We start from the raw sequence: 27,764 nt of genomic DNA, 5'->3' as shown, positions 1-27,764 counted from the left end.
TTTTACAGATGCACAACTCCTGGCATTCATCTTAAAATTAAAATGGAATACTTGTTAGACCTTTAGTTGTGATAAATACTGTTTATACCTCATCTTTGTCTCCAGCAAAAATATGTATCGACTGTTGCCCCGACGTTGTGTCCCAGTGAGCTGTATCGATATGTCTCAACTCATCAGTGTGTAACTGCTGACTTGTGTGTCCTTCTCAGAAGGTGAAACCTGATAACCTTAAGGCAGGCACATTGTATGCACACACCTGCAGAAGGTCAACACTTAGTTCACTCCAGTGACGATGAGAACAGAGCACTGACAACTTTTGCAATACACCTGCAATGGAAAGATGTTATCAAAAGAACACATTCAGTACAGCAAACTCAGTGATGCTATGTTATCTCCATGGTCTTTAATAAAAGCATAAACCAAAAAAAAATGGTGGAGCATTTTCCCGTGAAACAGAACAAGCAAAGAGCACATTTGACTGAGAAATCCTGACCAGTAACTACATTGTCAGCTTCAAATTACTTAAGAACAGTAAGGTAGTGCTTTCCCCTCCTCTGATGTTGTGCCTACTGTGTTATTTCTTTACCACAGATTTTCTCCAGGTCGACCCTAATCAAATAAAATTAAATCATATGTATTGTGCTATTTTACACCTTATCAAATTCTACAAGTGCTAGCACAGAATTCTTGATCAGAGTAGTGGCAATAAAATTCCAGCAGATTTCAACACAAAGGAATTCAATAAATTGTAATGTATATTTTATGTGCAATAAAACCAGTGTTTTGGATGGACCATAAATGATCCTGTGCAGCAGTTATATTCCAGTTGTTAGTTGGTGAACAACAAATAAGCCACGCTTGATTTTTGGGGAATGGGATAGCACACATGTGGAATATTATTAGTGTACAGCTCAAGGGATTTGGCACAATATATTTTTAATTAAAATTAAACAAAGGATTCTTTTGTTGAGAACACTTGATAGAATAACATGCAATGAAAATTCCTATTTTGAAGTTTTATCTAAATCAAATTTTAAGTTTGTGGTGCATCATATCATTTTCTTCCGTTAAGCAGTAAAATATTGAAATATGTAACTTTACAATACAGGAGGCATCTTTATGGTTGGGGGGGAATTAAAATCATGAGAAATTAAAGATGTTAAAGATATTTCAAAAGGATTCTTGATTAAAACAAAAAAAACCTTCCTTTATTTGCTATTAACTCCCAGTAGTACACCATTCTTGCAGTGGATAACAGCTCATTGTTTTGGAGAGGATAGAATGATGGACAATAGGAGTTTTAGAGTAAGTTTTCCCTAAATCTTAACCATGCAAAGTTATTCAAAGTAAATTTAATCAAATCACATTGGGCAATGTTGCAGTCAGATATATTATACTTTGTCAATGAAAAATAATATTTTATTCAAAATCAACCATTCTTGTTCAGGTTACTCCTTACCTTAAGAGCCCAGAAAGATATCGTGTTTTGTCCAGGATTTTCACTGGTGGCTGAGAGACCTGTGTCAGCCAATCCTGGAGAAGCAGGCTTCCAGAGCACCTGTGAAGTCTGTTCTTGATGCAACCTTAAAGTGAAGCACTTTGACTTGGTTTAAGGCCATCAGCAGGAACACTGTTCAGGTTGGGTATCTCAATGCAATTTGCTCACCAAGCTCACCTTTGTGTTCTCCACATGCCCCCACCGCATGTGGCTCTTTGACATACAATGTGCAGCACACAGAGATATGTTGGCTGAGACAGGAATCGTATGAGTCAGTACTCACAATTGGGAGTTTTAGTGGGTATGGCTTTGTGATCGCTTGATTGCGTCTTTCAAACATCTGAAGTTTATCGTATGTGGCTCTTATGTAAAGCAAGTTTAACCACCCCTGGTCTAGACATTGCACTTCTGCATCACTGTCTAAACTTTTGTCGGAACCTATGACGCCATGATAAATAATTGTCCCCTCCGTCGCATCGCCCTGAGCCTGGTCCAAATTCCCCAAAGCCATCATAAGTCATTGGTAACTGTGGTCCAAAATCGTGAACTCTTCTTCTCAAGCAGTCCCTCAGAACCTGCCTTCACCTCAGCTATAGAGTCATGGAGTAGTACGGTATAGAAACAGGCCCTTCAGCCCACTGTGTCCATGCTGATAATCACTTTAATTTTAAATCTCTCTCTGCATTGCTCATTCAAGTACCTGTCCACCTCTAGCAATAGAAAAGAAGCTTGGGACAGTCCAGGAATTAATTGACCGCAATCCACCATTCACCATCTCACATATTTACCCACGCAACTCCCTGACCTTTTACAGGACAGACACACATATCAGTCACAGGCATATATAACAATGTACATGGGCCAGAGCCTCACTATTAGCATCACGTGGCATGAACTTGGTGTGCAGAGGGGCCTATTCCATGCTCTCCAATAACGACAAAGAATCGTCTGATTTTAACTGCCAATTTGGGCAGGATTTCTCAACCTTCCAGAGAAATTCTCTCTCCCCACCCATTCCCCTCTCCCAATGCTATCTTGATTAAACTTTTACTATTTCCTATCTCCAGGGAAGGGTCCCAGGCCAGAAACTTTAAGCTAATTTTCTCTCTCCACAGACGTGGCCTGGCTTGTTGAATCTTTCCAGCATTTATTGTTTGTATTTCTGCAGTAAGCATTTGTTGGGAATGATGACTGCGAAGCCACTGGGGTCTTCTTGACAATCCATCTGTTTCATAAACACTCTTAGGGTCAGGAAATCTGTGACTAGATGTGACTCCAGCAATATGTCATGCAGTTTCTGAGCTGGCCCAGCAAGTCGCTGAGAAAGAAGTGTATTGAGGAGGGACAATAAATGCTGGCATTGCCTGTGATTCCTACATCTCATGAACGAATCACTATGAGAAATTGAAAAACATCAAGAAATAACCAGTGTTTCAATTTAATTCACAATATGTGATGTACATTGTTTGTATTTTTTAGCGAAGATGGGTTTTTATTAGATTCCCTGCATCAGAAGAAGTTCAAATGCTGATATTTAACTGAAAGGCAGTTTGCCCACAGAATCGAAGGCACCTTGTGTTTTTATCTTTACCCACATTTCCACTTTTGATGTGCTGTGTCCTTGATTCCTGCCTTGAGCACTTGGCTCTCTGAGCTACTTGTTTTCTCCATAACTACTGAACTGTCACCACTGCAATATACTGCTGATTTCTATCTTCACCAGCTTCCAACCCTTCTTCCCCTCTCCCACTCTTTGAGCTGAGATTTTTTTTAGCGTGACCTCGATCTAATGAAACCACAGCAGGTGTTCACAACTTTCGGGGAACCCTGCATCTCAACCTTGTGACCTTGTTTAGCGGCTGTCAGGTATCGAGCACCATCCTTTATTAAAACGGAATATAATTCTAGTTTCTTCATTAAATATTTAGGCGGGGTGCATTCTGCTGTTCAGAAACACCACATGCTCATTTTAGATACAAGACATCAGATGAACAATAATGAGAAACTCATTGGCATGCACTGTTATATTAGGGAAATAAAATGTCTACAGGAATGTATTGGATAACTCTGAAGTCATATGCAGCAATATAAAACAACCTCAATTTCTCTTTGAAATAAATTTCAACCAATTCTACAAGCAATGGTTCAAGCTATATCCAGAATGAATTGTTATTGCAGGAAAGAATAAGATCATTTTTGGAATAGATTAAGAGTGACTGAAATAACACTCTAACTACAACTGTGAATAGTTATTTATCTATCTTTTGAAATTTATAATTTTTTTTCTGCCTTGCTATTTGTTGTAATTTAAACTTTTACTATTATAGTCAGTGTATCTTACGTACCTGTGTGGTTGCAGCAAGTAAATGTTTTGGGGCATCTGTACATTATACTTATGTATATGACAATTAACTCATATTGATTCATATGGACATCATTGACTAAGAGTTCAAACCCCCTGTTTGATTCCCAGTGGTAATGGAAACAGATTTGAATGTTGGCTGTAGCTTTGAGATCACTGAATGTTAGTCTTGACTTGCCACTATGAAATAATACACTTTGAACTCAGAACGATATGTATGGCATTGTATGTCATCTAAGGATATTAGTGGGGAAGTTACAGTGAAATTATTGGTCATCTTTATTTATGAAGCAAGAAAAAATGTATTGTAACATTAAACTGTAACATCTTTTGCACTATATTAAATGTCAGGGCATCCAGTTAATCCAATTTCAGTGGCTCCTACTGTCAGTTACTGGACAGCCAGGCCATGGTAATTGATAAATTAAACAAACTAAATAAATTAGCTTCTCTTCTCCACATCCCCGTTCTTGATGAAGAGTTCCCACCTGAAACATCAACCATTCTTTTTCTTTCCCTGATGTTCTTTGACCTGCTGAGCTCCTCCAATGGTTCGTATTCAGCTTCAGGTTCCACCATCCACAGTTTCCTGTGTGTGCCCATAGTTTTAACAGTATGGTCAGTGTAGTGGTTAGCGTGATGCTATTAGAGCACTAGCGACCCGTGTTTGAATCTGGCACTATCTGTAAGGAGTTTGCGTGGTCTCCCCACAGTCAGCGTGGGCTTTACCCAGGTGCTCCAGTGGTAGGTTCATTGGGTGTAATTGGGCAGCACAGATCTCAATGGCTGCAACTGGCTTCTACCGTGCTGTAAATAAATATTTTAAAAATACAATTTAACATTTAGTAACACAGATTGCATTTATATGTAATTCCCAGAGAAGCTAATTTTTAGTTGCTTAATCTTTTAAAATGTCTTTGCACATGTACAAGTTTCATTTTAACCTTTTGGAAATTTCACAATTTACACAGAGCTTTCTCTAAAAAAACTCTTTCCACAAATCAAATTTTAGGATGCTATAAGTTTATTTCCAAATGGTGCAACAGAAAAGACAGAAAAGTACATTGCCAGTTCTGAACTTTTCCTAATGGTATGTCTCAAAAATCTTTTTACTTGAACCTACAGTCACATCTTAAATGGCAACTATAAAAAAGCTGAAGCACAAATGTTGAAAGGATTACTGGTGAAAATAATGATTTCATGATTCAGTAATTAGTATCAGGTAGTCAAATTACATGAATATAATTTACTTTAGCTGATTAGCAGTGCTTGGGGTGACATCTAATTTGTAAGTCATCTATCTCTAGGCCATTGTGCACCAGGAACTGCAACACGAGCCTCTGAAACAAATGGTGGAGTGGGTGGAATAGGCCCAGTTACAGGAGTAGAGAAAATGGAGAGCAGTGTATTTACATAGCAACTCACTATCCTCTCTCAGGATTTCCCAAGTCCAGATTTCACCATTCACAACCACATTCGGGGCAATTTATAGCAAGTCAAGTCAAGTTTATTGTCATCTGATTGTACCAGTCCACCCAACAAAACCGCGTTCTCCAGTGCAAAACATGCAGACGCACAACCAGACATCATGTCAAGAAAAAGTCTTTCATCTATACAAATAAATAATTAAGAGGTGGCACAGTTGGCGTAGTGGTTAGCTCAATGCTGTTACAGCACCAGCAATCAGGACCAGTGATCAAATCCCATGCTGTCTGTAAGGAGTTTGCATGTTCTTCCCATGTCTCTGTGGGTTTTCCCCGGGGGCTCCAGTTTCCTCTCACCAATCAAAACGTACTGGGGGTGTAGATTAATTGGGTGTAAATTGGGCGCCACAGACTCGTGGGCTGAAATGGCCTGTTACTGTGTTGTATGTCTAAATTATTTCATGAATATGATAATCTCGGATGGTTAGCGTAAGCAGTTCCTTTGGTCGTTCAGCAGTCTCACTGCCCGTGGGAAGAATCTGTTCCTCAGCCTGGTGGTGCTGGTTTTGATACTCCTGTATCGCTTCCCTGACTGGAGCAAGGTGGAAGGGGTCCTCAATGATTTTGCACTCTCTTCAGAGAAAGATCCCAGTAAATCACATTGATGGGGGAAGGGAGACCCTAGTGGTCCTCTCTGCCACTCTTATGGTTCAGTGGATTGACCTCCGATCCATTTCTCTGCAGCAACTGTACCACACTGTAAGGCACTCAGCCAGGACACTCTCAATAGAGCTCCTATAGAAGGTTGACAAAATGGTGGCTGGTAGCCTTGCCCACGTCAATCTTCTCAGGAAGTGCAGTCGCTGTTGTGCCTTCTTGACAAGTGAGAAGATATTGAGTGTCCACAATAGGTCGCTAGTTAAGTGAACTTGGTGATCTCCACTCTCCCTATTACAGAGTTGTTGAAGTGTAGTGGAAGGTGGCCGTTCCTGGTCCTCCTGAAATCTAAGATCATCTCCTTCGTCTTGTCCACACTGACACTCAGGTTCTTACTCTTACATCATTTCACGAGATTTTCCACCTCTTCCCTGTAGTGCAACTCATCATTGTTGCTGATGAGGCCAACTACTGTTGAGTCATCCACAAACTTGATGACACTGTTGGAGCTGGATCAAGCGATGTAGTCATGGGTCAGTAGCATAAACAGGAATGACCCATTCATGCCCCGAGCAGCCATTGAATCTACCAACTGCATGTCTTTGGAATGTGATGGGGAAGGGAGAGGTACAGAAGCTCCCAAAGGAAACTTTGGGACAGGGAGAATGTGCAAACTCCACAAAGAAGCCAGGACTGAACTCAGATGACTGGGACTGTGAGGCAGAGGCTCTTCATTCTGCAAATCTTAAACTGTTAAAATCATTCTCATCTGTCAAATCAAACACCACGGGCCCCTCCACCATCTCGAAGGATGAGGAGAAGACCACGTTCCTACACAAGTCACACATGGTAAAGATATTGCCACACCATCACTGTCACCGAGTTTTACTCTGATCGAGGGGAATGTGGGAAAAGTCAGTGACGAATCTATGGCCCTCATCAGCCACTTACAAAAAGTGTCTGATCCAAAAATAAACCAGGAGTGTAAAATGATACTGCATTCATTTCATCGCTCAGTGCAACATTTTGGATATTCCTTAAAAGCAACTTTGTTGAAATTTATGAAATACACACAACAAAGAGCTATAGTTTTTTTGCAGTGCATTCTTTGGAACCATCTCATCCGTTCTAATTGGCTTGGATGAATGACTTATTCATGTTAAATTGGATTGGTAGGAGGTGAATTGGCATTGAATGGTGGGTGACAAGGGCACCTCACTAGCTAACATCCTCCATAAACTTGTGCCGCTCATCTCAACCTTTCCCTAAGTGGCCCCACTCGCTCAGTCGCAAGGAATTTCTAGGCAAGTGAACAGGACAACTGGTAACAAAGGGTACCTTCAGAGAAGATTACAACTAAAACAGGAAACCCTTTGATGAGAAAAATTGTTTGAAATTTTATCATTACCTTGATCATCTCTCTGAGATCAAGGAGTCCATTTCTAATCACTCTGCCCCCGCCTTTTTAAGTGAAATTACAGCCCTGAACAGAACTTGTTTAACATCATGACCTGCCAGTTACATGTGCAATGACAAAGCTCTTCTAACTTTTCTTCATTACCTACCTGCTTTGAAATTATCCAGGGCATAGACCGTGGTTCCAAGAATTGCTGTCAGGGTTGAGAGCGCAGTCAGTCATTTTGGCTTTCAATATCTTTATCGTTGCTTGTGCATTGCTTTGAAAATCATCAGAGCGAGACTGGGAAAAAAACCCAAATAACTAAGTCTTAGAAGGCCAAGTATCGGAGCTCACTGGGGGTCTCTGAATCAGAACACTCTGAATTGAAGTCCCGTCAAGAGACTTGAACACCAAACTCTGGGTGAACACTGCAGTTCAGGACTTGGGGCACACTTGTCACTTGTAAAGAGGGTTTCCAAACCAAAAACCCTCTGATTGTTCAAATGGATATCAAAGACCCTGATGCAGTATTTTAGGGTGTCACAGTGGTGCAGACTCCCTCACAGCTCTAATGACCCATTTTAAACCTGATCTCTACTGCTGTCTTTGTGGAGTTTGCAAGCTCTCCCTGTGACTGCATGGGCTTCCTTTGGGTGCTCTCACTTCCTCCCACATCACAAAGACATGAGGATTGGCAGGTTAATTGGGCCCACTGTAAAAATGTCCTGGGTGCATAGGTGAGGGGTAGAATCTGGGAGCAGTTGATGAGGATGTGGGGAGGGAAAAATGAGATTAGCGTAGGATTATTGCATGATGGTCAGCACGGTCTCAGTGGCTGAAGGTCTTGTTTGTATGCTTTATCTCTCTGTAACTCTCTTGTTCAAAGTTATCAAGTTCTCCAATGGTCAAAATTCATCCCACAATTCACATTATTTTCTTCTTGGTTATTCTCACTGAGTTGTTCATGGGAGGTTGCTCTGCATAAATCAACTACCATGCTTCCAATGTTGATTCTTTTTTTTCAGCGGCCATGAAGTGTTTTTCAAAACACTGTGGAGGAATGAGAAAGGCACTACTTAAATGACATCCTTTGCGATGTTTTAAAACCTTTTATATTGTTTCTTCATCATATTCCTTTCATCTTTTATCAGCAAGAACTATCTGCATTGATGGAGCATCTTTAAATTAATAAAGCCCTCAAGCTACTTCACACCTCAAGGCAAACAGGGTAATGTTAGTATAGGTGACCAGAGTATTATCTCCTCTTTGGCCAACTGATCTAATGAAAGGTGAACGGAGCAGAGAGGTTCGGAGAGTTCCAGTGCTCAGGATTCAAAGAGACAAAGAGCAGATAAAGAGGAATACGCTAGAAACACAGCCTGTTAAGGGGACTCAGTGGAGAAAGAGAATTAATGTTTCAGGTTGAAGACCCTTCATTAGAACTTGGCTGAATGGTGCACCAACAACATCCTCGCACTTAATGTCACGAAAAGAAGGGGTATGATGGTTGACTTCAGGAAGGGAAAAACAGAGGTTTACCATCCAGTGATCATTGGGGGATCAGAGGTGGAGAGGGTGAGCAAATTTAGGTTCTTGGGAGCCACTATCTTGGAGGATCTTTCCTGGACCCAACACACCAATGGCATCGTGAAGAAAGCACATCAATGCCTTTACTTCCACGGGAGTTTGAGGAAGTTTGGTATGACATTGGAAACCCTGGCAAATTTCTATAGATGTGTGGTGGAAAGTGTACTGATAGGCTACATCATGGGATACCAATACTCTCGAGCATAAAGCCCTGCAAAATGTGATGGACACAGCCAAGGAAAATGCACGAAAAACTCTCTTCATCATCGAGAACATCTACTGGGAACTCTGCCTTTGGAGAGCAGCAGAAATCATCAGGGATCCACACACCCAACACGTGCTCTGTTCTCGCTGCTGCCGTCGGGAAAGAGGTATAGGTGCCAAAAGACTTGCACCACTAAGTTCAGTAACAGCTGCTACCCCTCCACCTTCAGACTCCTCCACAACAAACTCAATCAGGGACTCATTTAAGGTCTCTTACTTTAGCACATTATTGATTTTCTTCTCTCTACATTACACTTTTAAAATTTTTTTTACATGTGTACGTTGACTACAGTTTTTGGCACTGCCAAGAAGTGGTCATTCTGCCTCACCCCCACAGGAAAAAGAATTTCAGGGTTGTGTGTGATGTCATTATACACTTTAACAATAAATCTGGAAAGAGAAAATGGGTTAGTTTAAAGTTGAGGTGGTAATGAATAGGACATAGAGAATATTTATGAAAAGGTAAGGTTAGAAATGCCCTGAGGATAGGTCAGGTGGGCCCTCAGATCAAAGAGGTTAATGGGGGAGTTAGGGGTTTCAATACAGTCAAGGAGGCACAATATGTTGCACATGTGCCAATGAAGAGAGAAGAACTGAGGTCATGTCACCAAGCATGACACAAGGCACCTCAGAAGCTGTAATCTGGAGCATAAACACACTTCAGGGGGCACTCACTGAGTTAGTCAGCATCTGTGGAGGCAAAGGTATATTCAACATTTTGGGTTGAGACCCTGCATCAAGAAGGTCAAAATTCATATTTATTGTCAGAGTACAAGCTTGACATCACATACAACCCTGAGATTCCTTCTCCTACAGGCAAGGCTGAATTTCTTTCTCAGTAGTGCAAAAAACTGTACTCAAGAAAAAAATACATGTTCAAAAGAGAGAAATATAAACAAATAAAGAAATGTAAACAAACTGATTGTGTAATACAGAAAATAAATATTCAATGTGCAAAGTAAGACTCCTTAAATGAGTCCCTGATTGAGTTTGTTGTTGAGGAGTCTGATGGCGGAGGGGGAGCAGCTGTTCCTTGATGATTGCTCCTGCTCTACAACAGTAGCATTCCATGTTCGGGGAGGGTTTCGTCTGTGATATACTGGATTGTCTCCACTACCCTTTACTGGGCTTTACGCCCAGAGGTATTGGGGCCCCCACACCAGGCTGTAGTACAGCCAGTCAGTGCACTTTCTGTAGAAACTTCTACACATCTGTAGAAGTTTGCCAAATTTTCTGATGTCTCCTCAAACTCCTGAAGTACAGGTGCTGACGTGCTTTCTTCATGATTTCCTTAGTATGTTGGGTCCACGTAAGATCCTCTGAGATAGCAAGTCCCAGGATTTTAAATTTGCTCACCCTCTCCACCTCTGATTTCCCCCAATGATCACTAGATCATACGCCTCTGGTTTTTCATTCCTAAAGACTATTGAGTGCGAGGTTGTTGCTAGTACTCAACTGAGCTAAGTTTTCAATCTCTTTCCTGTATTCTGACCTATTTCCCCCTTTGAAACAACTCATTACCATGGTATCGTAAGCAGATATGTAGAAGGTGTTATTGTTGTATGGAGCCACACAGTCATAGGTGTATAGTGAGTAGAGCAGGGGACTAAGAATGCAACCCTGTGGTGTTCTGGTACTAATGGAGATAGTGGAGGAGATGTTCTTACCAATCCTCTCAGTCCTTAAGAGTCACAAGTCCTCTTTGCTGCAGTATCACAGATGAATGACATTCAGCAGAAAGGGCCAGTACTGAGACAGACAGAGGAAGCAAGTTAAATAGTAAAATCACAATACTGTAGAAACTCGGCAGGTCAAACAGCAAATTTTATATAGCAAGTTGCCTGAAATTGGAGAATTCATCACTGAGTGTGTAAGACTTCCTTGTGCTCAGGGAAGATGCATACAGGAGACCACAGATAGGGAGGGAGGGCAGAGAGTGGAGAACTATCCATAACAGAGGACAGCGTTATGGAGAACTATCCATAGCTTGTCTTTATCTTTCCCAATTCCAAAGTGGCTTCAACCTGAAATGTTAACTCTTTTGCTCCCTCCACATGTGCTATCTGACCCACTGAGTTCTCCAGCATTTAGTGCATTAGCCCACTAGCTCTCAGCTTCTTAATGGCACAGTTAGCATAGCGGTTAGCACAATTCTGTAACAGCGCCAGTGACCAGGGTTTGAATCTGGGGCTGTCTGTAAGGAGTTTGTACATTCTCCCCATGTCTGCGTGGGTTTCCGCCAGGCGCTCCTGTTTCCACCCACCCTTTAAAACGTATATGAGTTGTAGGTTAATTAGGGCAGTCGAGAAGCAGGAACTCTTGGACCAGAAGGGCCTGTTACCATAGCATATGTCTAAATTTAATGTAATTCTCACAACTTCCCATCTTTTCGAAGGACCAGCAGATGTGGAGACTACTGGGCAAGCAGAGGTTCAGTTGCCAGCACCTACCCCAAGCACCACTGAACCCAGCAGCAAGAATTGATGCACTGGAGAGAAGGTCTCACATTCTGTTCCTCACCATTTATGGCTGAGTTACTGACAAATGAGCAACAACTCCAGGTTTGCCATCCATATAAACTTTGGTTAGGCCACACTGAAGAACATTCGGGGCAATTTTGGTCATCCCATACAGGAAGGATGTGTAGGCTTTGGAAAGATCTTCAGGTTAGCCAGGATGTTGACTGGATGAAAGGGTATGAGATATAAAATGACAAGGCAGCCAAACATAGTTTGTTTTCTCTAAAGTGCCATAGTCTGAGGGGTGATTTGAAAGACATTTATAAAATTATGAGAGTCAGAAGCTTTCAACCAGGGTAAAGATGTCATGTATTTGAAATGTATGGGAAATGTTTTTAAAGGCGCTGGCCAGGCATAGAGTTGGAAGCAGATTAAGACATCGTTTAAGAGGTGCCTAGGTAGGCACATGAATCTACAAGGAATGGAGGAAAATGGGTCATGTCCATGCACCAAAGTTTTAATCTAAATTAGGTACATTGCTCAGCATAGACATGTGGATGAATGGCCTGTTCCTGTGCTGAACTGTTCTATGAAATTTTAAAATTTAAATTTAGACATACAGCTCAGCAACAGGACATTCAGAACCACGAGACTGTGCTGCCCCAAATGCTGTATGTTCTATGGTCTATCTCTGTAAGTCATTCTAAGTGAGCAATTTTACTTTGTCTTAATGTTTTATTATTTATTAGCATGTTGCATTGTATTTAATCTGTTCTTATGTTGTTTCTTGTTTTAAAAAATTATTTAAGTCTCAATATCCCTGAATTAGAAGAAATATTAGAACATAAAACAGTGCAGCAGAGCACAAGGTCTTTGACTCAAAATGCCGTGTCAACCTGCTCCACATCAATCTAACCCTTCCCTTCCTCACAACCCATAACCTCGATTTTTATTACATCCATGTGCTGACGATTCCACGGTAGTGAGTTGTATAAAAATGGGCAATGAGTCAGCATACAGGAGGGAGATTGAAAACTTGGCTGAATGGTGCACCAACAACAACCTTGAACTCAGTGTCACCAAAACCAAGGATCAGAGGTGGAGAGGTTGATCAAATATAAGTCCTTGGGAGTCTCTTTCCTAATGGAATTGAGAAGAAAGCACATCAGCATCTCTACTTTCTCAGGAGTTTGCAGAGGTTTGGTATGACATCAGAAACCCATGCAAATTTCTACAGATGTGTAGTGGAAGGTGTGCTGGCCAGCTGCATCATGGTCTGGTATGGGGACATGAATACCCCTGAGTGAAAAGCCCTGAAAAAGGTGGTGAACACAGCCTAGGACATCACAAGCAAAATCCTCCCCACCATCAAGAATATCTGCAAGGGTTCTGTCAGAGAGCAGCAGCAATCATCAAGGATCCACATCTTCCAGCAAATGCTCTGTTCTCATTGCTATCATCAGGAGAGAGGTCGAGGTGCCACAAGACTCACACCAGGAACAGCTGCTCCCCCTCCACCATCAGAGTCCTCAACAACAAACTCAATCAAGGTCTCATTTAAGGAGTTTTACTTTGATTTTTTTTCTATTTGTATTGTAAGTCAGTTTGTTTACATTTCTTTATTTGCTTACATGTATATGTGGTGTATATTTTATTTGCTCTACAAATAAGTGGTAATTCTGCTGCACCCACAAGAAAAAGAATCTCAGGGTTATATGCGATGTCATGTTGCACTGACAATAAATCTGAAATCTGCCAACCTGAGTCTTCTAAATATCTCCATTGCAGCATCCTCAACCATCATCAACCCCAGCATTGCATTCCGGGTACCTAGCACTCTCTGAATAGAAAAGCGTACCTCCAATGTCTTCCCTAAAATTTCCTCCACTATTCTTAAATAGGAGAGACCCAAAAATACAGGATACTGTTTATCACCTTCACAGGGAGTGCGAAGAAGCTGTTTCCTAGCAGGGTAGTCCTGATTTGATACTCCTATACCTTCTTGATGATAGTCAGCATCTTGTAACATAGACCAGTAGAGAATTCAGCTCAAGATGCCACACATTCCCTCAGTATTGCCCTTCTCAGTCAAATAATTGCAACTTTTCTACTAATTGCACTGTGTCTGTTAATGAGCAAAGACAATTCATTAGATGGTAAAGTTATGAACTGGAACAATTAATGATGCATTGGGAAAGCTTCCAATCTCCTAGCAAAACTACAGGAGAAGATTGTTGAAAGATCCAAATGGATTTCCTTGTTAAGAACTTTGGGCTGCGATGTAGTTAACAGCCTGGAGATTAATGCAACCTCTGTAGAAATTCTTAGCATTAAGGTCTGAACTTATCTCTGACAGTACAATTACCTGGAGGCCAACAATTATACACATTTCTACATATTGATTTAATATTATATTTTATGTATGTATCTGATTATTACATGCTGCATGAGAAATGTTTTTTTCTGTGTGTGTGTGAGAAAGAGAGAGAGAGAGATCCAGAGAAACATGTTTCACCTGGTTGTATATGTAATGCAGGATGATAATAAATTTGAACTTGAACCAGGCTTATCAGTTACTTGTGAATATCCTTGATGTGTTCACCAGCTTTCCTTTACATTTTACTATCAATCTGCCACATCTACTTACATCAATGACTGAAGAATACTATGGCTGGAGAAAATATCCATTCAATCACAATAAACATGAGGCAATTTGTTGACATCTGTCTTTACAAAGACCAACTCCTTGATAAAAGCCAGATTGTTAAATCCCTGATAGCCTAGGCCCACTGGGATCAGCACATGGGATATACCATTGAATTGTCAACACCCATTGCTGAGGATTGAACACTCAGGAGATAACACCGGTCCTTACATCTGCAGCTCGCTGACCTTAAGTGGAAGTGGGGTTTTTCATTCCAGCCAAGTGCAATGTATTCTTTAATTATCAAAGATATTTTTCTAAACTGCTCAATAATTTGGGAACCAAATCCCTTGAGGAAGAGTAACTGGAGATCATTGTTGTCAGTTAAAAACACACTCAGAAAGTGAGGAGGGGCTATATTGTCCAAAGAATGTATGAGAGTCACTCTCGTGGGAAGGAAATTTTGGTGAATTGTTTACAGTACACAAAGAATAGTATAGCACAGTACAGACCATTCAGACATGTTGTGCCAACCTATAAAAACCTATCCCACAACAATCATTTTATTGAATTGAATGGTTCATTCTCACATGATGAGAGCTTATTTTCATACGCATAATTGCAATGTACAATAGAATTAATTAAATTCTCACAATAAGCCGGACTGAAAAAGAGATAACAAGTATAAAAGAATAGATAGATAAATATTCACAGTTGCAGTTAGTGCAAGAATAAAAGTGATACGTCGGTTTTGCAGACAGATCTTTTGGTGTTCCTGGAGCAGTTTATTGTTAGGGTTGGAGTCATAAGGGAAGTTCAAAAGTCTGGCTACTGTTGCAAAAAAACTGTTCTTGAACCTAGAAGGCAACTGTACTTTCTGGCTGATGGGAGCAGTGAGGTGACCTGGGTGATGAGGATCACCCAGCCAGTAAACTTTCCTCAGTGCATCTGTAGAAGTTTGATAGAGTATTCGATGGTGTGCCAAATCTTCTCGGAATCCTTAGAAAGTAGAGGCGCTGATGTGCCTTCTTTGTGGTTCCCTTGATGTGCTGTCTTCAGAAGATGTCCTACAATGTGTGGACACCCAGGAAGTTGAAAGTACTAACCTTCTCCATTGCTGTCCTGAGATACAGTGAGAAGCTCTCAAGGTGCATACTTAACTGCCATATTCCAGCAGTTCAATAATAAAGTAAATGTCCAGGTGTAATGTTACAGTAAGTCAAAGAGTGCAGAGGTTATAATACAAAGTGCCGGCAAAAGAGAAAGTACAGTTAAAACAGAGAATGGTGCCATCTTTTACCAATAAAATTTCCACTTAATTGTGTTAACAACAGGAAAGAAACCGTCTTTGAATCTGGAGGTTCAGTGGTTAGAACACATATAGAACATAGAACAGTACAGCACAGGAGGAGAACATTTGGCCCATGTATCCCTTCTGAACTATCTGTTAATCTAAAACTCTGCTGCTTGCACAAGATCCATATCCCTCCATTTCCAGCATGTGTCTATCTGGAGCCTTTTAAATGCTACTGTGTATTTGCTTTCACCCCTAATCCTGGCACCCACCACTCCCTGTTCCCAGAACATCTACTTTAAATTAACCATCCCCCTCCCTTACCTTCATGGCATGTCCTCTGGTAGGTTACATTTTTCTCTGGGAGAAAAATCCTGTTGTCACAGTCATGTACTTAACTTTGTTGGGAGTGGTGCCAATTGCCGCTGATGATATAAGAGATGTGGCACACGGGAGTAATATCAGGCATGTGCAGGTTGTGTTAATTGTCAGTATGCAGGTGATGAATCTCAGATGCAGGAGGAGGAGAGAGAGTGAGAGTGTCAGGATCACCTGTGTGGCAGTGAGCCAATGAGAAGGTCACAGGAGCTCAGCTAGGTGGTGTCTGGGGAGTTGAAGAATGCAATGTTGTGTCTAGTGAATAATGAAAGAAAGTCGACTTCATGGTGAGCTGAAAGAAATGAGTGAGGGTATTCCTTATTTGTTTGTAAAATGTGGTAAATCAGTGCCATTACAAGTGGTGAACCTGTGAGTTCACAGTATCTTCTAATTTAAAATGGATCTTATGGCTTAGCTTCATGAACAAAGATTTAGGAAGGGGGCTGTTCACATCTGCTGCAAGTTCGCTGGTCGCTGACAAGGCCAAGGTGGGACAGACATGCCCAGCCATAATGGCTGCAAGGAAAATTTTGTTCTGGGTTTGGCACTACTGTGTCACGGTTCTTCGTCCCTCTCCTTTTGTCCTCAAGGCCAGCCCTGCGTGTGTTCTTGAAGGAGGAGACAGACTGGTGAATAGTGTGTCACTAGGCCACGCGATCAGATCAGTGAGCAGGCCACTGGTGATGGTCAATGTTAAAGGCACCAATGGATTTCTTCAGAGAGTCCTTGTGCCTCTTTTTCGGAGCCTCTCTGTCACAGTGCCACTGGAGAGTTTTCCATTCAGCGCTATCTTGGGCAGGCCATGATCCTCCATCCTAGAGATGTGCCTTGCCCAGTGTAGCTGCGTCTTCAACAGCAGGGTCTCGATGCTGGTAACCTCTGCCTGTTCGAGGACTTCAATGTTGATGATGAAGTCACTCCAGTGGATGTTAAGGATGGTGCTGAGGCAGCTTTAGTGGAAACGCTCAAGGAGTTGTAGATGGTGATGGTAGGTGACCCACAACTTGGAGTCATACAGGAGGATGGTCAGTACAATGACTCTGTACACGCTGATCTTTGTGCCTTTCTTCAGATGCTTGTTGTTCCCAGACTCTCTTGTCCATGTTGATGGTGCTCCTGTTGGCTCTGAAGCCACACTGACTCTTTTGGAGGTGGTCTTCTGCAGTGATGAGGATAAACCCTTTACAGGAGCACTTGGGGAGGTAAAAATAAAGATCCCCACCTTTTTATTAATAATGCACCAGCATGGTTCATGATCCTCGAAGCGTGCTTCTCTGCCCGCAGTATGATGAGTCAAAAGATGAAGTACTTCCAGAGCAGATTGCTTGTGAAGTGAAGGGTGTCTAAGTGTCTTAGTGGATCCAGATGGTAATTTCCCATACAACATGCTTAAGGCAGCTATTCTGTAGCATACTCAGCCATCTAGAGAGACTCACATTGCCCAATTACGAGCTGATGCCAGCCTAGGCATTAGGCAACCGTCACAGATGTTGAAGAGTTAGCTTAGGCTATCTGGAACAGACCCTGTCAAAAGCGATTTTCAGAAACAGGTTCCTTCAATGTTTACATCATCATATTCAAGAGCATTTGGTGAGTGTCTTTTGAATGACCACACTTGATCAGTTGGTGGATCATGCCGACTTTGTTCTGTCCACGACATCCGCAATGAAGATAGAAGAATTAGCTTCTTTCCCTAGTCAACAGGAGCAAATGGAACTGGAACAACTGCTTACTGCACCTTGTGAAGTTCCAACACCTTATCAATTGAAAGTAGCGTCAGCACCTTCTTAAAGGAAGCTAGCACCAGCACCATATCAATGGAAGGTAACGGAGTTGAAGCAGCAAATAGCAGCACTGACTACAGTTCCAGGCTTTGGGCATGCAATGAAATTCCTTCTGTCGACCAGGTTGGAATCATAGTGGTCAAGGATGTGGGGGAGGTGACAATTTGTTGTAAGAATCGAAGATTTGGTGCTGCTGCCTGGTCCTGACAGCCACCTTGCAACTTTTACAAATGGCAGCTGAGAAATGACCAGGGCTGGCAGTAGAGGAAACTGCTGCCCATGGGCACATCAGCCACTGTCTTTTCCTCAAAGACCATCTCTTGGGTGTTCCATTTCTTATAGATTCTGGTGCAGAGAATCTGTGGTCTCTCCAACCATGGAGAAACACAGACACCCCAATATGTCTTGTTCTTTCAGCTGTGAATGATTCACATATTCAAACATACGGCCAGAGGTCACTCACATTGGATTTTGGCCTCAAAAAGCCTTTTCGGTGGGTTTTCACAGTTGCAAACATGGCAAATTCCATTTTGGGAGCAGATCTCTTGTCACATGTATCTTGGTTGGTGGATTTGAAAAAATATCTGTGTCGTGGACCGCAGCTCTTGGATGCAAGTGAGCTGTATTTGTCATCCTTCCAATGTCATCAGCCGCCTGACGAGCTTCCAATCTGGCTCCTCCCCTTTCCGAGCCTTGCTCAAGTGTCCGTATCATCAGACAGATGTTAAACATACAGTAACCCACCATATAGTGATTCGAGGTTCTCCGGTGGTAGCGCAGGCTCATAGATTAACCCCGGACCATCTTAAAATTGTGAAATCGGAATTCAACCACATGCAAGAGTTGGGCATTGTCCACAGATCTGACAGCTGCTGGGCTTCAACGTTGCGTATGGTTCCAAAAAAACCTCCTGGGGATTGGCAGCCATGTAGTGATTATCGTGCCCTAAACAATTCTACTGTGCCTGACCAATACAACATCCTTAATTTACAATACTTCTCAGCAAACCTCCACAGCAAACATGACATCTAGTACGTGCTTACTATCAGATTCCAGTTGAGCCTTCTGATGTCATGAAGATGACAGTAATTACCCCTTTCGACACGTTTAAGTTTGTGCGAATGCCATTTAGTGCATGGAACACAGCTCCGACATTCCAGTGGTTTATGGACCAGTACTCGTCAGCCTCGATTTTGTGTTTGTTTACATGGATGATATTCTGGTCGCAAGTGTGGATGAAAAGGAGCACAAGTGCCACCTCATCTCATTGTTTCAGAGGCTTGCTGAGTTTGGTATTATGATCAATCCCAGTAAATGAGTTTTTGGCACTGCTGATCTTATATTTTTGGGTATTTTACCCAATGAATCGAAAGTGCAAGAGATTCGAGAATTTCACACACCCATTAAGTTTGGCCAGTTGTGACATTTTTTTAGGCATTTTATCGCCAATTCTTTCCAAAAGCAGCAGCATCATCTGAATTACTAAAAGGATCCGAAATGTCCGTGTCCAAAAGACAATTAACTTTGGGAGATGATGCTGTGCGTGCTTTCAATAATGTGAAGACTGGACTTGTGAATGCCACAATGCTTGTACATCAAAAGCCTAATGCCTTGCTCTCTCTTACCACAGATGCATCTGTCAATGCAGTGGGAGCAGCGTTAGAACAATGAATCCATGAGCAATTGGAACCGCTGGTGTTTTTCAGCCAAGCTGTCACCGACTCAGGCAAAGTATAGTATGTTTGGTTGAGAACTTGGCCATCTACCTCGCAGTGAAACATTTCTGCGTTTTTATTAGATGGTCGCCCTTTCCCCATTTATACAGACCACCAGTCTCTTACACATACTGCGATTAAAAGTACACTTCTCTGCTCGCCCAAAGAGATTCAGCACTTGGACTTCATCCTACAATTTTCATCGGACATCTGAGAAAAAAATGAATGCTGTTGCCCACACCCTGTACAGGTGCGACATTGGCACCTTACATACAATTACCACCATGGCTCATGCACAGCCCACCGATCCTGATCTCATCCGGTATCACCAGATCAACTCTGGCCTCCATCTTCAAGATGTGACCCTAGTTGAATCGGGTAAAAAGTTAGTCTGTTTTTTTCCAACAGGAAGCCCTAGGCCTTTTGTGCTGGCGGCTGTGAGGCAGGAGATTTTTGAGTCTCTTCACAATCTATCGCATCCTGGTAGAAGAGCATCAATTAAACTAGTGATGGAACATTTTACCTGGCCTCATGTTAAATGGGATGTTGGATTATATGCAGGGATGTGCTTGCCACGTCAACGCTCAAAAGTCTCGAGACACATGAAATCCAAGATGGGAGATTTTGTTGTTCCAGATTCAAGTTTCCCATATATGCACATAGACTTGGTAGGCCCAGTTCCACCTTCTTGCGGATATACTTATCTGCTCACATGTGAAGGCCAAACTACCAGGTGGCAGGAGGCCATTCCTATCACTGGCATCTCTGTGGGGACGGTCACTAGAGCTTTCGTGGACTGTTGGATTCCATCTTTCGGTGTTCCAGTCACTATTACAACGGATTGAGAATCTCAGTTTGAGTTGGCATTGTTCCAAGCTCTTACTGATCTTCTGGGCACTACCTGTATTCACACTAAGTTAACCTTGCCAGGCAAGTTCATGAATCTGAGTCCAAGCACAACGCTCTATGATCCAATTAGCTATGTTGATCATCTTTGGGGAAAAAAATGAAATTATTCTGACATACTCCTACGCGCCAGGTGTCACCTGCAGTGTATGTGCCAAATGATTTTCAACACTGTACTCATGTGTTCCTCTGGTATGATGCTGTTCACATACCACTTCACCCCATTTATGATGGTCTTTATCAATGTCTCTCATAATTTTATAAGCAGGAGGGTTTGAAGGTCCTGGAGGTTGTTGCAGTCAAGGGGAAGAAGAAGAGAGTAGCGAATTATGCTGATGGATTTAGATGAGTTAATGGGAATAACTGACAACTGCACTGTGCTTAGTTCATTTGCATCTCTTCAGATCTTGAACTCGTCCTTCAAATGAGGCATTCACTTGGCCTCATCCACGTGGGTGAGACCAAACACAGTTTACCCTCATCTCCCCCCACCTTCATTCATCAGGCCTTTCTGGTGATGAGTTCAGGCCTGAAATATTGACTGCCTTTTACTTCCTGTGATGTGTTGCAGGACTTGCTGTTTCTCTTGTACTTCGTGTACTGTAATAAACATTAGCCCTGCTCATGATGTACATATTCCAGGAAAAAAATAAATTAAAAATGTTAAATTGTTCACTTAACTTTCCACAGTGGAGAAAAATGTCACCTCGCCAATACCAGTAAGTCAAACCACTTGACAATGATTTTTAAAAGTTGTTTCCTAAAAGACTGTGTGGAGAGAGGCTCCCTCTGGTGTTTCATTGAATTCTATCTTGAGAAATTTAAGACCTAGCTTTTACTGACATCTGCTGACTGAATATATAAAATACCAAGTAACTGCAGTCACAAAACATGGAAACAGATCCTTCTGTTCATTAATTCCACATCAACCATCATGAACCCATTTATACTGATCCTACACTAATCCTATTTTTTCTCCAAATATTTCCATCAATTAACCTCCTCCCCCCCCCACAAATTCCAAACATATCTTCACCATTTACAGTTGCAAATTATTGTTCCAGATAACACTGCCTCAATCACTTTCCAATACGAGGATTAAATACTCATTAAACTTGTTTAAAGTCTTATGATCTATTATTTATCTTTGCAGTCATTGCATAATAGTATGAAATTATATTATAATATATTACAATACAGGAAAGATATCATTAAGCTGAAAAGGGTGCAGAAAAGGTTCACAAAGTCATTACTGGGTCTGGTGGGCTTGAGTTATAAGGAAAGGCTGGATAGGCTGTGACTATTCTCCCTGGAGTGCAGGAGGCAGGGGTGGGAGAGAGACCTCATCGAGGTATAGAAAATCAAGAGATCATAGTCTTTTCCTCAGCATATGATTAGCTAAAACTCACGCCAAAGTGCTAAGATGAGAGGTGAAAGATTTTAAAGGAACCTTTAAAAAGTTGAAGGAATGAGCTGTGGTAGGGATGGGTACAATTGCATTTAGACAGGTAAATTAACAGGAAACCTTTAGAGGAGTATGGGTGAAACATGGGCATAAAGGACTAGCATGGGTAGACAACCTGGTCAGCATTTACATGTTGGGCCAAATGGCTTGTTTCCACGCTGTAAACTTCCACACTACAACTCTATGCAATAAATGTATATGTAAGAAATTTGTGAAAATGCTGTAATTACATTTTATTGGACACATTAAAGTATATGCCAGGTTATGAGCTGAGATTAATTCATCCAATTCACCAGCCAGTATTTGCACAGCAAGCTCCCATAAATCCAAATGTGATGCTTAGCAGACTCTCGATTTTTCTTCCATTGATTAGAGGTACAGGACATCCCTGGGCCATGAGCACCCGACTTATGGACACCACTATAATTTGAACAATATTATTAATAACTCATATTATTAAATTCAGATGTACCATGCCTTTACACATGGTTGTTCCCACAAACAGCAGGACAAGTTTCCTCTCTCCTTCTCTCTCTCAAATTCCGTAATTGTTCTTTCTTATCACACTTAAGTGTTTCCGATGCCATTCATTACAATTCTATGGAGGTATAGTAATAAAATTGTGAGGTTTGTTTTGAATTTTCTGATTGAGAGACCAAATTTGACTTATGGATGTTTTGTAAAATTTAAATCCATTCATTACCTGGGAATGAAGAGAGAAAATATTCAGCTGTTAGCCTGACATTGATAATAGAGAGAATGCTACAATCTCTCCCAAAAGGCCTGTTCACCAGGATGTCTCCTGCAAATCTAAAAAATAGTGCTGGAGGGACTTTCTGGGAGTTCAGAATACGTCTCAGTTGACGTAACGCTATTTCAGCACCAGCGACCTGGGTTTGAATCTGCAGCAGTCTGTAAGGATCTTGTACCTTCTCTGCATGCACTTTCTCTGGCTGCTCTGGTTTCCTCCCACATTCCAAAGATGTACGGCGTATAGGTTTAGAAGTTCACAGGGGTATAATTGGGCGTCATGGGCTCGTGGGCCAGAAGGGTCTGTAACTGTGCTGTATCACTAAAGTTAAAAATGTAACATCATGTCTGAACAACTGCTGCACTCCTCTGGGTGTCCACCGAAATCCATGAATTTTTGGGCTCAGGTCTCTAGAGGGGACTTTAAACTACAATTCTCTTCTTCAGTGATGAGGCGTTAATGCCCATTTATCTATAAGTAGAACATCAACTTTCTTTGGCACTTATTTCAATGCTCTGTCTCTTGTCATCTGAAGAAAAGCAACTTCCTGGCTTCTGAGAATAACTTCATTGATATAAATGAAGTTCAAAGAACAGATGAAGATGTAGCTATTACTTTTTAAAGGAAGAGGCAGGAAGCAGAGTAGTTGCGGGAATTCTAGAGGTTAGACTTTAAGCACAACTTAAAACTAAAAGACCAAACCTAGATGTATGTGAGCATTTTAAAGGGTCGTGAGGCAGAAGAAATTTATGGGAGAGGGAGAGGCATAAATGAGACAGGGAAAGGGTGATGGAGATGGAAAGGTATGAAAAAAAATAGATGGAGCTGTGCTTTCCCTTGTACTAATTTGGATCATTGGGCAAAGGAGTGATGGATAAAAGCAGCTGGTGAAAGTTTGGAAGAAGGCAGTGGAGTTCCTTGTGTGGCTAAGCTTTGATGGGCTGGTGAGTGGAATATTGGAAAGGAGCAGTGCATTGCAGAGGTTACAAGGCCATGGGGAACCGGGGGGGGGGGGGGGGGGGGGGAGAGAGGGGATGAGCTCCGCAACTACTTAATGAAGGAAGGGTGATATACTATAAAGGAGGAAGAAACCCACTGTGTTGATGGAGGAAATCGACAATGAGAAAGTCAATGATGTTTCTCATGTAATACCGAGTTTGCAAGCAAACAGGTTCAAACTCACAGTCACACAGTGGCATATGAAACCAGTTTGGTCAGCATGGACAGAGTGGTATATGCTTTACATGTGGGGGACATTGTCCAGCAGATCTGAAGATGAGAAGCAGAAATGAAAAAAAAAAGCAAGACCTGCCATGGTTATCAGGAAGGACACATAAACACTTAAGATATAGGAGCAATGTCAACAGCCCCTCTATGCCATTCATAAAAGGTCTGAAGTGATGTCCACTTCTACACCTCACCCACACTCCAGCCCAAGGAAGGCATTGATTACAGGAGTTGGGATGCCATGTTACAGCTGTACTAGATGTTAGTGAAGCCACATTTGGAGCAGCTATTGGAAGGATTCAATAAGCTGGAAAAGGTGCAGAAAAGATTTATAAGGATGTTTCTGGGACTGGAGGGCTTGAGTTACCAGGAGAGGATGAATAGACTGACACATTTTTTCCCTGGAGCATAAGAAGCTGAGGGAGGACCTGATAGAGGTATATAAAATTGTGAGGAGCAAGGAATATGTGAATAGGAGGCATTGGTTTAAACTGGGGAAAATTTAAAAGGGAACTGAGCAGGATATTTCAAACACAAATTAACTGAAATGAGCTACCTGATGAAGTGATGGAAGCAGGTATAATTACAACATTTAGACATGTACTTGAATAGGAAAGGTTGGGAGAGATCTGGGTGAATGCAGACAAATGGGGCTAGTTCAGAAGGACAACCTGGTTAGCCTGGACAAGTTGGGCTGAAAGGCCTCTATCTATGTGGTACAGCTCGAAGACTCTAAACAAAGCAAAAATGTTGGATGGTCAGCAGGTAGTGGGACCAGGGTTGAAGGACTGAGGGTGAGGTCTCATGGACAGGTTTGGAAAGGGAGCAGGAGAAAGGTGCCAGTTGTGTTTTGAGCAAGGGAAGTTTATGACAGGTTTGACTCACTGGTCCAGACTAATAAAGGGGCCATTTGTAGGATGGTTTCAATCAAGATGACAAAAGTTGGTGGAGGTGAAGTCAGAGATAGAGAAGAGGAAGTGAGGATGAAATTTGCCATGGCTTAAAGAATACTTGAATTATCTTTGGAGCACTGGATAATCCTGGAGTTGCATTGGTTCAGGAGAGGAGAGGCCATCAGTCCTGAATGATCTGGAATTACTGCAGCAACCTGCCATTGACATTGAAGTCTGCATCCCTTGAACTTTGGAAAGCAGAGGCGAGGTTAACACTGGCCAAGATGGCAAGAGAGAGAGGAAGCTTTCAAAGGAGAGAAGGTCAGAGTCACCCAAAAGGTCTCTCAATACTGTTCAACCATCCAATCAGACCATGGCTAGTCTTGTGCAGTCCTATCCAAACTTATCACTCCTCAGCTAGTTTTCCATTAGTTCATCCATCCGCAATGGAATCCAAAATCTAAAATAGTCATGATATCTATGTAGCTAACAATGGGTAAGATTCGAAAGGTCATCAATAAATCATGTGCATTTACACCATCAGCAATGAACTCTGAGAGGAACATAATATCCAGGTTGTAAATTAGCATTAACATTTGGAATAATTGTTGGCATCATTCTTTGACAAAAATACTTGAATGATATATTGCCTACAGTCATGAAATGTGATTTAAGGTGCCACAAGTGACAACTCCTGGTAAGTTATGATCACATTCACACAGCAGAAAGGAAAACCATGTTTTACGGCTGGTTATTGCAATCTATCCTGTCAGCCATAAAGCTTTTTTTAATCCATTTATTTCTCTAATCTGGATTCATCTGAGTTATTGAACTGACCATATGGTTTGAAGGAGTTGTGATGTCTGTTTGTCTGTCATTCAGAACCTAAAAAAAGTTATCCCTCAAATGCACCAAGAGAGTGGCGCATTCAGTGGATTCAATTTGCTCTGCTTGTGTCTTCTTTAAATGTGTTATTTTTGCCCAAAGTTTGTTTGGCCATAGAAGACAGGGGGGATGATTTTTTGTCTGGAGTTCTGTGACTAGTGGTGCTTTGCGATAATCTATGTTGGTGCCTCTTGTGAATGTATTGAGGTCATGGATGAGGATATAGGTGGTCCAATTAGTAAGTTTTGAAGATGCCATGAAAATTGGTGGAGTTGTGGTTAGTAAGGATGGTTATCAAAGGATACAGTGGAATTAGATCAGATGGCAATTTGGATGGAAACTTGGCAGATGGACTTTAATCTGGACAAGTGTGAGGTGTTACATTTTGTCAAATGCAAGAGGAAAGTAGGCAGTCGAGTTTCTGGGGTATTTTCCAAGAGTATTCCATGATATTATCCCACAAATTGCCAAACCTAAAGGCCCACTGTTATTTATTGTATCATTAAACTGTCTTGGCGCCTCACAGTTCGGCAGGCAGCAACCTCCTTTGAAGAAGACCACAGAGCCCACCTCACTGACAAAAGACAAAGGAGGAAAAACCCAACACCCAACCAACCAATTTTCCCTTGCAACCGCTGCAACCGTACTTGCCTGTCCCGCATCGGACTTGTCAGTCACCAACGAGCCTGCAGCAGACGTGGACATATCCCTCCATAAATCTTCGTCCGTGAAGTCAAGCCAAAGAAAGAAAGAAACTGTCTGACCCACATTTGTTATGTGGTTAAAAGTGTACATCTCCATTCAAACGGAAGGTTGGAAGGTGATACACACCTTGTATCTCCAAAAGGCAGCTCCTTGTCACTTGAGGAATTGCCATACAAGTTTCCAAAACAAATCTTTTAAGTGGTCCCTATCTATGAACCTGCAACTTCTGTTCTCATCATTACAGTTAAGAGAAAAATATCCCATAGGAATCTGTCTCCAATTATAACATGAGATTGGGAGCAAAGCAGGGTTTCATGTTATGGAAGATTGTGATAGGTATGGTTTTCTGGGATCGCAACTCCTCTGTAGTAGAGATTCACCTTTTTCTGTCACTCAGCATGTCATATTTTGTAAGCAGGGCTCTGGTTTATTAGGCCTATTGGTGGTGGAGGGTGTGATAGTACAGATTCTATCACCAATGTGTATATGTACAGATGGTAGTGTGGGATGACTGTGATTGGCTGAGGGTGTAGCCACACCTACTGGCAGGTCTTAAAGGATTGCTCCTAGCTAGACCAGGTCATTCTGGACTGGTCGACCTACTTGTGATGTGCTCCAGTCTTTTAGTTAATAAAAGCCTTGGTTTGGATCAACAAGTCTTTGGTTCTTTTGACGCGCTCGACAGAGGGACTTTGCAGGAAGTACTTATTCATTATAAAAATGACCCAGCATCATACGAGCCCCGCATGTTAATGGAATAACAAGCCACAGTTCATTTTTAAATATCATCATGAGACAAGTTCAAATTCCTTGCTGTCATGAGGAGACATTAAACAGTATCATAAGGCTCTTATCAAGAACAGACAACCCTCGCCACCACCCAACAGCTGGTGAGAGAAGAATCTGCAAAATTTTGAACAAGACACAGTTATTGATTCAGTGCATTAGTCTATTTTTTATGCCTATTTATGGGTGTGGATTCCATTTGACAAGACCAATGTCTATTGCCCATCCCTAACTGACTGTGATAGTGTTGGTGAACTGCCTGCTTGGACTGTCACAGTCAGTATTGTAAAAGTACCTTATGGTGGTTTAGTGGCTCTCCAGGACATTTTGGGGATAGCAAGAATTTAGAGTCCAGAGGCACATAGAGGCCACATCAGGAAAGGCTTCCAGGTTTTCTTCCCTTGAGGCAGAGGACCCTTTACAATAGTTTTTTAGTCTCCAACATTAGCATGGACTGAAAACAGGTATTTCCATTGCCTTCTCATTCAGGGAGGTGAAATACATTGGGAATTTTCTGGAGCAGAAAGAAAAAGATATCAAAAATAGGATTATAAATCGCAAATCACAAATATGTGAAATGTGCATTTATTTATAGACATTTCAAATCAATGTTTAAAGCTGGCACAGAGAAGACAAGTGAGCAATTTATCCAAATGCTCCCAACTCTGGTCAAAAATCATT

At 41.7% G+C, this 27,764-nt stretch overlaps 1 long non-coding RNA gene across 11 annotated transcripts in view; it reads left to right on the top strand.

The window, feature by feature from the left end:
• The window catches only part of LOC138737341 (uncharacterized), a 78,302-nt gene extending 57,321 nt beyond the window's left edge, over positions 1-20,981 (top strand). For 5 of the 11 annotated variants that reach the window (XR_011340866.1, XR_011340869.1, XR_011340863.1 and 2 more), the window contains one exon: positions 106-735. This is a non-coding gene — a long non-coding RNA (uncharacterized lncRNA). Of the gene's footprint in view, positions 1-8; positions 736-4,872; positions 4,952-11,586; positions 11,952-19,380 lie in introns of those variants that run through there. The other 6 variants (XR_011340873.1, XR_011340867.1, XR_011340874.1 and 3 more) reach the window with 4 other exon arrangements.
• Positions 20,982-27,764: the final 6,783 nt, after the last annotated feature.

This window comes from Narcine bancroftii, chromosome 1 (genome assembly GCF_036971445.1).
Source record: "Narcine bancroftii isolate sNarBan1 chromosome 1, sNarBan1.hap1, whole genome shotgun sequence".
Classification (NCBI taxonomy): domain Eukaryota; kingdom Metazoa; phylum Chordata; class Chondrichthyes; order Torpediniformes; family Narcinidae; genus Narcine; species Narcine bancroftii.
This window is presented reverse-complemented; position numbering and strand designations above follow the sequence as displayed.